The sequence below is a fragment of the Gossypium hirsutum genome, chromosome A13 (genome assembly GCF_007990345.1).
Source record: "Gossypium hirsutum isolate 1008001.06 chromosome A13, Gossypium_hirsutum_v2.1, whole genome shotgun sequence".
Taxonomy (NCBI): domain Eukaryota; kingdom Viridiplantae; phylum Streptophyta; class Magnoliopsida; order Malvales; family Malvaceae; genus Gossypium; species Gossypium hirsutum.
In genome coordinates, this window is record NC_053436.1 from 10,811,279 (window position 1) to 10,819,845 (window position 8,567).

Below are 8,567 nucleotides of genomic sequence, written 5' to 3' on the forward strand. Positions count from 1 at the left end.
TTATGGACTAAAATGGAGTAATTAGATTAGCCAAAATTGCATTAGAGGTAAGTCCGTGTGATTAAATAAGTACGATATCCATGTTATTGTGAATATACTTGAAATCTATCTTGCTATGATTGTATTGAATTTTATGTTGAAGATATTGTATATGAGAAAGTGATGCCAAATGTTAATAACATGTATGTGATGATTGAATGCATTGGAAATTTGATGGAATATGATACTCCATTTGTAACACCCCAATCCCGTATCCGTCGCCGGAATAGGTAAAGGGGCATTACCGGACTTGAAACTCATATTAGAACAGTAAAAAAAATTTTTTTGAACATTCCTTTAGATAAGTACTAAAGACAGTCAGGGATACAATTTAAACTTCTATAAGTATACATTCAAAAGATGCCATTTTCGCATGGCTTATATACATTAACCAAAATATTGTTCGGCCACTGGTCTATTCTATACATGCCATAAAATAATTCAAAACATAACAGTAACAAGCAGTGGATAGTGATAGTGTGACTAGTTGCTGACGATCCCCGAGCCTGTAGCTTCGAAATGAGATCTATAAAACAGAGGAAACAAAGTAAACGGAGTAAGCATTACAATGCTTAGTAAGTTTTAAGCAGTGTCAACAGATAACAATCAAATTATAACATAGTTGTTCGTATTTTTATTTCACTCTTCCTTCGGCATACCATCCCTTTACCGAATATGCACACCTCATCATATACAATAGGCAGATAAACTTTCACATAAAAGTCAGCTCATGTGACATAGATATATTGTATAATTTCACATAACCTCTCACACTGATCCGATGTCACATAATCATAGGAATAGTCTCATAGATTGCTCACGTATGCATCACATAACTACCTTATGATTTAGTTCAAGTCAAGCTCACATATAAACTTGGAGTACATACCTGTTTAACCTTTCGCATTGAATATATTTATAAGCAATTCTTATTACGAAGTCTTATAGCTTTAACCTCTACTCGGATTATCGGCGAGACCTTTAGCTCAGATGAAATCTCCACACGAAGTTATCGGGTCTTACCCGGACAAAATCTCCACACGTAGTCATCGGGTCTTACCCGGACATAATCTCCACACGTAGTCATCGGGTCTTACCCGGAATATATTTCCAAGTTTCATGTACATTTAATCACATGTTACAACATTCACATCGACTGTCATATTTGTAATTCATTTGCCTCATCAATATCTAATAATACACACCTTTCACATTTGGTCATTCGGCCACAATATACACACATCTCCTACATATTTCACACTAGCCATTCGGCTTTACCACATATACATATCTCATACATATTTCACATTAGCCATTCGGGTTTACCACATATACATATCTCATACATATTTCACACTAGCCATTCGGCTTTACGACATATACATATCTCATACATATTTCACACTAGCCATTCGGCTTTACCACATATACATATCTCATATATATATTTCACACTAGCCATTCAGCTTTACCACATATACATATCTCATATATATATTTCACATTAGCCATTCGGCTTTACCACATATACATATCTCATATATATATTTCACATTAGCCATTCGGCTTTACCACATATACATATCTCATACATATTTCACACTAGCCATTCGGCTTTACCACATATACATATCTCATATATATATTTCACATTAGCCATTCGGCTTTACCACATATACATATCTCATACATATTTCACATTAGTCATTCGGCTTTACCACATATACATATATTTATCTTGTGCATCAATTTCAGCAATAGCTTATAAGCAACTCAAATAGTTTCATCAATGTTTACAACAAATTCACATATTCACTACAAGCTGTTTTCCTGAGAAATAGTCATTAAATTATTTATAACTGGAGCTACAAAACTAAAAATCAATTGCCGTTAATTTTCCCTGAATATAGACTCATGTATCTTCCATCCATAAAATTTTCAGAATTTTAGGTTTGGCCAATCAATACCAGATTTTTCTTAAAGTTTCCCCTATTTCACTATTTGACTAATCTAACCACTCTTCACTACGAATCAAATTTCTCATTGTACAGAATTCAAAATATGTTCTATTTGATTTAATTTGAAACTAGACTCATTAAGGAGTCTAAGCATATAAATTTTATCGTATAACCATTTTTGTACAAATTATAATGATTTTCTAAAAACAGAACAGGGGATTTCGGAGTCATTCTGACACTGTCTCACACAACTTTAAATATCTCTTTATAGGAAATTTCTTTGCTTACACGGTCTCTTTTATAAGAAACTAGACTAATTAAGATTTGATTACATATTTTATTCAGCCTATAATTCCACACCAACAATTTATAGTGATTTTCTAAAATCACGTTACTGCTGCTGTCCTAATCAAATTATTACAATTTGCTCTTAAATTTCCAAGGCCAAACACTTATGAACTTACCATTTGAGTTTAAGGCATATCATGGCCACATCATATCTTATTAAATCAACTCATTATGTCCTATTATGATTGAATTTACTCAACGTTTAATCACTTAAAACTTACCTCGGAAGTGGTCGACGACTAGATATCCACGGCTATTCGTTTACTTTCTCTTTTCCCCTATCCGACTTTGATCCTCTTTGCTCTTAAGCTTAAGTAAAACAATAGATTTGCTTAAGTACTTAACTAATATTATTCACTTGACAATCACATTTGGCAATCACATATCATTTAATCTATATCTAAAACAATAGATTTCAATATGTATCATATTTAATAAAACATGCCATGACTCGATTTCATGCTTATTTAATTTATATCTAATTCACATTCACAAGCAAGGAGTCACTTAATTTATCATGCTTCCTTATACATGAATTTAATCATATTGCCGAATGTCCTTATGTGTACATGGTACATACATAAGGCATATATATATACCTATATATGACCATTACAATTTAAACATTTAATTTTAATCGGCAAGCTTTATTTCAACTATTTAAGGTGCAAACCAATTATGTTATTCATTAACATTTCGTCATATTAAATCTTTGATTAACCAATTTAACACATACCAAAATCCAATCATACATCTAACCTTTATCTCAATACTAAACCGAGTTACAAGATTATACATTACAGTAAGCATATCATTAAACATACCTATTCAATTTAGCTAATTTCATAGCCGATTAATCACCTTACCCCACATTACTCAATGCCGAATATCAACCCAACATCACAAGCATAATCACCATGAAACTTACCTTAATACACATATATGCATGTTCACATTCATCACATTGGCCATTATAAGCAAAACAACCATTCAAAGCTCACTTCAATTATTTAACAAATAAAACTAATGTTTAATACTATCTCCCAATTTGGTATGAGTTACCGAATGAAATTAAACTCCTAATTCATGCACTAAAATCACATTCGGCACAAGCAAACTTCATTTCAATTATGCCACTCTTAAACTTATCCATAATACCCTAAGTTCATTTAGTAGCCAGGCAACAATTATACAAAAACAACAAGCATTTAACAACAATGTACTTAACCAATTTCTTAAGCATACATTCGGCAATATATATATATTAATGACTAAAACACTTAGGCCAATTCTAAAACATCCACAAATCTTCATGCTTACATGCCATAACCGTATGGTTCTTATCACACTTGGACCACAAAATGCATGAATTTCACAAATTCTAATTACTATCATAAGCTCAATTTCGGCCAACACTCAATTAAATACTTACAATTTAGCACTAATTTAGCATTTCAACATAGCCGATTGTCATTAAGCAATTAAGCCACAAACATTTAATTTTACCAAACTCAACCCATCTATAATCAACCCTCAATACACTAAAGCATCAAAAACAACATCAAAGAAATACAAACATCCATGACTGAATGCCATCTTCATAACTTTACAAAAACATTTGCCATGAGCTAGCTTCTATACTTGATGACCACTCCAAATATACAAAGATTTTCAATGAAAGAGCATTAACATACCTTAATATTAACCTAAGATGACCGATGCTTTCCTCCCTTCTTCCTCTTTTCATTTCGGCCAAGAAGAACCAAAGAATACAACCTTTTTTTTTTCATCTAGTTACGGCAAAAAAATGGGGAAGCAAGGATGAAACAACTTTGGTTTCTCCTCCCACTCCCCTCATATTTTATTATTCTTAACACAACATGTTATCACAAAATGTTTATAATATGTTTTACCCATCACATTTTGTCTATCCTCATTGTCATGGCCGGCCACTACTATCAAAGTGGGGAAATTGACATGCAAGTCCACCCTTTTGATTACATGCACTAATAGATCCTTATAGATTAACCTATCACATTTCAAAAGTGTCACACATAAGTCCTATTAACTAAATTCACATGCAATTAACTAAATCGAAGCTTAAAACTTTCACACACTCATATTCACATATTTTAGACAATAAATATTATACTCAAATACTTCGGTAACTCGGTTTAGCGGTCCCGAAACCACTTCCCGACTAGGGTCAATTTAGGGCTGTCACACCATTGAAACGAGTAAGTTGGGTGTAAATAATGCAACTAAATGGTTATTATGTTTGATTAAATTGATATATCATAAATTGTTTGATTGTGACTATGAGTAATGGTATGATGAGACTTATCATGATAAACTCCCAGTTGAACCTTAGGAATAGATTGGATAATCATGCCATAACATTTGGATGATATGTGTGCTAGTGTAAGACATCTCTAGGACATGCATAGGCCACATTATGAGAGACAGTGTAAGACATGTCTGAGACATGCATCGGCCTCAAGATATGCAAGCCAGTGTAAGAGCTGTCTAGGACATGGCATCAACACCGATAGATGAGAGCCAATGTAAGACCTGTCTGGGACATGGCATCGACCTCGATATATGAAAATCAGTGTAAGACCTGTCTAGCACATGGCATCGACTTAGATATGTGAGCCAGTGTAAGACCATGTTTGGAACATGGCATCAGCATCATACCCTATGTTTGAGGCTTAGTGATCATCATGTGGTATTCCAAATGGTTCAATGGGAAATTTACGATTTAAGTCAAAATAACGGAGCTTATGGCTATGTTGTGAGTGGTACAGGTACTTACATGAAATTGATGAGATGTGAATTCAATTCATGTTGTATGATTAATAAGCAATGAATATGAGTAAGTATATGAGCATGTTAAGTAACACAGGTACGTATGCCGAACTCATGAGAAATGATTTCGGTTTATGATGCACATTTGGTGAGGATGTAAATAGGTAAGTCATGCCTATGAGAATGATTTTGTGATGAATTTATGATTATACATCTATAATTATTATGTATAAACATGTATTTTTACCAATGTGGTGAAAATGAATTAATAAGGTGTGATAAACTTAGTATCATTAATTTACACTAAAACAGTTTTGGACAGCAGCAGCAGTCTGACTTTGAAAATCCACCAAAAATTGTGGAAATTGAGTGAGGCTGAATAAAATATGAAATTAAAGATTAATAAGTCTAGTTTTACATAGAAGAAACGGTGTAAGCAAAGGAGTTTCATATTATGAAATATTTAAATTGTTGTGAGATAGAATTAGAATCATTTTGAAATCCCCTGTTCTGATTTGAGAAAATCATTGAAAATTGTAAAAAAAAATAGTTATGGGTTATAATTTATATGATTAGAATTCTTAATGAATCTATTTTCAAGAGAAATATACAAAAACGTCATTTAAGTCCCTTATTATGAGATAATTAATTTTTAGTGAAGAGGGCTTGGAACTGTCAAACAGCAAAAAAGGGGTAACTTTAAGGAATAAACTATACTTATTGGCTAGACTAAAAATTCTGAAATTTTTTTGGTAAGAATATATGTGAGTATAGTTTCAGGAAAAATTAACGTATCTTAATTTGGAGTTCCGTAGCTCCAGATATAAATAATTTAGTAACTATGACTTGAGAAAACAACTTGACTGGAACATAAGTAAAAACGCAAATAGGGTTGTATTATCTTGAGAAGCAAGTTGATAAATTGCTTATTATTTTCATACAGTCTTACTAAGCTATAAATATTACCCACTCCTTTCCATTTCTTTAGTGTTGTCAGGTTAGCTCGGGGTTGGAGATCGTCGGAGGCAGCATCACACTATCAAGCTATCACCTTTGGAGCATTGATACATATGTTAGCGTTTTCAAGTGAGTGGCATGCATAGAGGCTCAGTTTTATGATATGAGTTATTGTGGTTAGCCAAATGTATTGGCCTATATTGAGTTATTTGTATCTGGCCATGAAGTGTGGCTCATATTGATTATGGTTTGTGAACTTATCTATCTATGCTATGTTCTAATGCTTGTAATATGATAATGTGATTATACTTATTGGCCATATATGGTTGGTATTAGAATTATGTGCATGATGAATGATTTATGACCAATCGAAATGGTCACGGCCATGAATTAAATTTGTAATATGGTAATAAGATGACGATTATGAAAATTTGGTAAAAGTGGTCATTAAATGACAAGGCTAATGAATAGGTATTGCTGTGTCTTGACTTGATATTATATGAGTATGTGAAATGTTAATGTTAATGTTATGAATGTGTCTTAATATGGGATGCTAAATCATTAAAATGATGTCATGATATGTGTCCTTGGTAGGTATAAAGATGTGAAGGATTAAGGGTAACATAAAGGCTTGGAAAATAGCCTTAGTGTTGGCCACACGGGCTGAGACACAGCTATGTGTCTCAACCATATGGGGGACACGGCCTTAGCACACGGACGTGTGGCTTGGCCATGTGGTTTAATTTAGTCACTGATGTCATAGTCAGAGAGTTACACGGCCAGAGGACACGGGCGTGTCGAAGGCACACGGGCATGTTCCTGAGTCCATACGGGCGTGTGACTTTGTATCATGCGAAAATTTTCTAAGTTTTCCTGAAACTTCTCATAGTTCTTGGTTTAGTCTCGAATCAATCCCGATGTATGTTTTGGGCTTCGTAGACCCAAATAAGGGACTACATGTATGTGTTTGAAAAATTTTGAATTAAAAGAAATTTTATGGCCCAGTTTTTGCATGTATGTACATGTTTAACTCCAGTAATGCCTCGTACCTTGTCCCGGCGTCGGACACAGGTAAGGGGTGTTACATGTATGGTGACATACCCAATGATGTTTTGTATGCAGTTCGATAAGCCCATAGAGCATCATCCAACTGCGTGCTCCAATCCTTATGGCTTGGATTTACTGAATTTTCTAATATTTGCTTGACTTTTCGATTGGAAACTTTTGCTTGCCCATTTTCTCGAGGGTGATAAGTTGTGGTAATTCAATGCCTGACACTATATTTGGTGAATGTAGGCTCCAAATATTGACTGGAAAAATGAGAACCTTCATCACTAATCAAGGAGTTCGCGGTTCCGAATCGTGCGAATATGTTCTTTCGCAAGAATTTCACTATTGCTTTTGTGACATTAGTTGGTAGAGCAATTGCTTCTACCCACTTTGAGACATAATCCACTGCGAGAAGAATATATTGATTTCCAAAGGAATTGGGAAATAGGCCCATGAAATCTATGGCCCAGGCGTCGAAGATCTCAACTTCCAAAATCGCATTTTGTGGCATCTCATCTATTCTCAAAATGTTCTCTGTTCTTCGGCATCTATCACATTGTTACACAAATTCATAAGCGTCTTTGTTTATGGTCGGCCAATAGAATCTGGATTGTAACCCTTTTGTGTTGTTCTCTTACTTCTAAAGTGGCCTCCATATGGAGACGTATGGCATCCCATTAAAATGTCTTCTACCTCTTTTTCAGCTACACAATGCCGGATTAACTAATCAGCATATTTCTAGAAGACATAGGGTTCCTCCCATGCATATTTCCTGGCATCATACTTAATCATTTTTTTCTACACGCATGTTACGTCAACTGGGAAAATACCTTGGGCTAAATAATTGACAATGTTTGCATACCAAGGTGTTTTAGGAATCATTTTAAGTTGGAATAACTACTCATTAATGAAGTTTTCGTTTATTTCCAATTCTTGTTTTCCTTCAGCTTCCAATACTAATCAGGACAGATGATCTACAACTTGATTTTCTATCCCCTTTCAATCCAGGATCCATAAATCAAACTCTTGTTCAGAGAATGATCTGTAACTTGATTTTTTGCCTCGTTCAGAGAATGATTTTATTCACCAATTATTCAGATCACCTATTGACTTAAGCCCAATTTACCCTTACACAAAAAAGTAATTGCAACCCCAATACCGACCTTGATTGTACAAATCACTCTCCCTCAAATACCCACTTTACATAATTTCTCCATAACATGTCCTTACACAAGGGCATGTTATAGACATCCCACATGATTGAAGAGAATGTCGATCAGAAGCCTATTATAGGCTCTCCAATGTGATCAGCAACAGTGTCTTGATAGGCTTTAGACTTATATTTAAAACCTGAAACTATCCCATTAAGTATCCTAAGTATTTATCAAGTAAAATTATTCATAAATC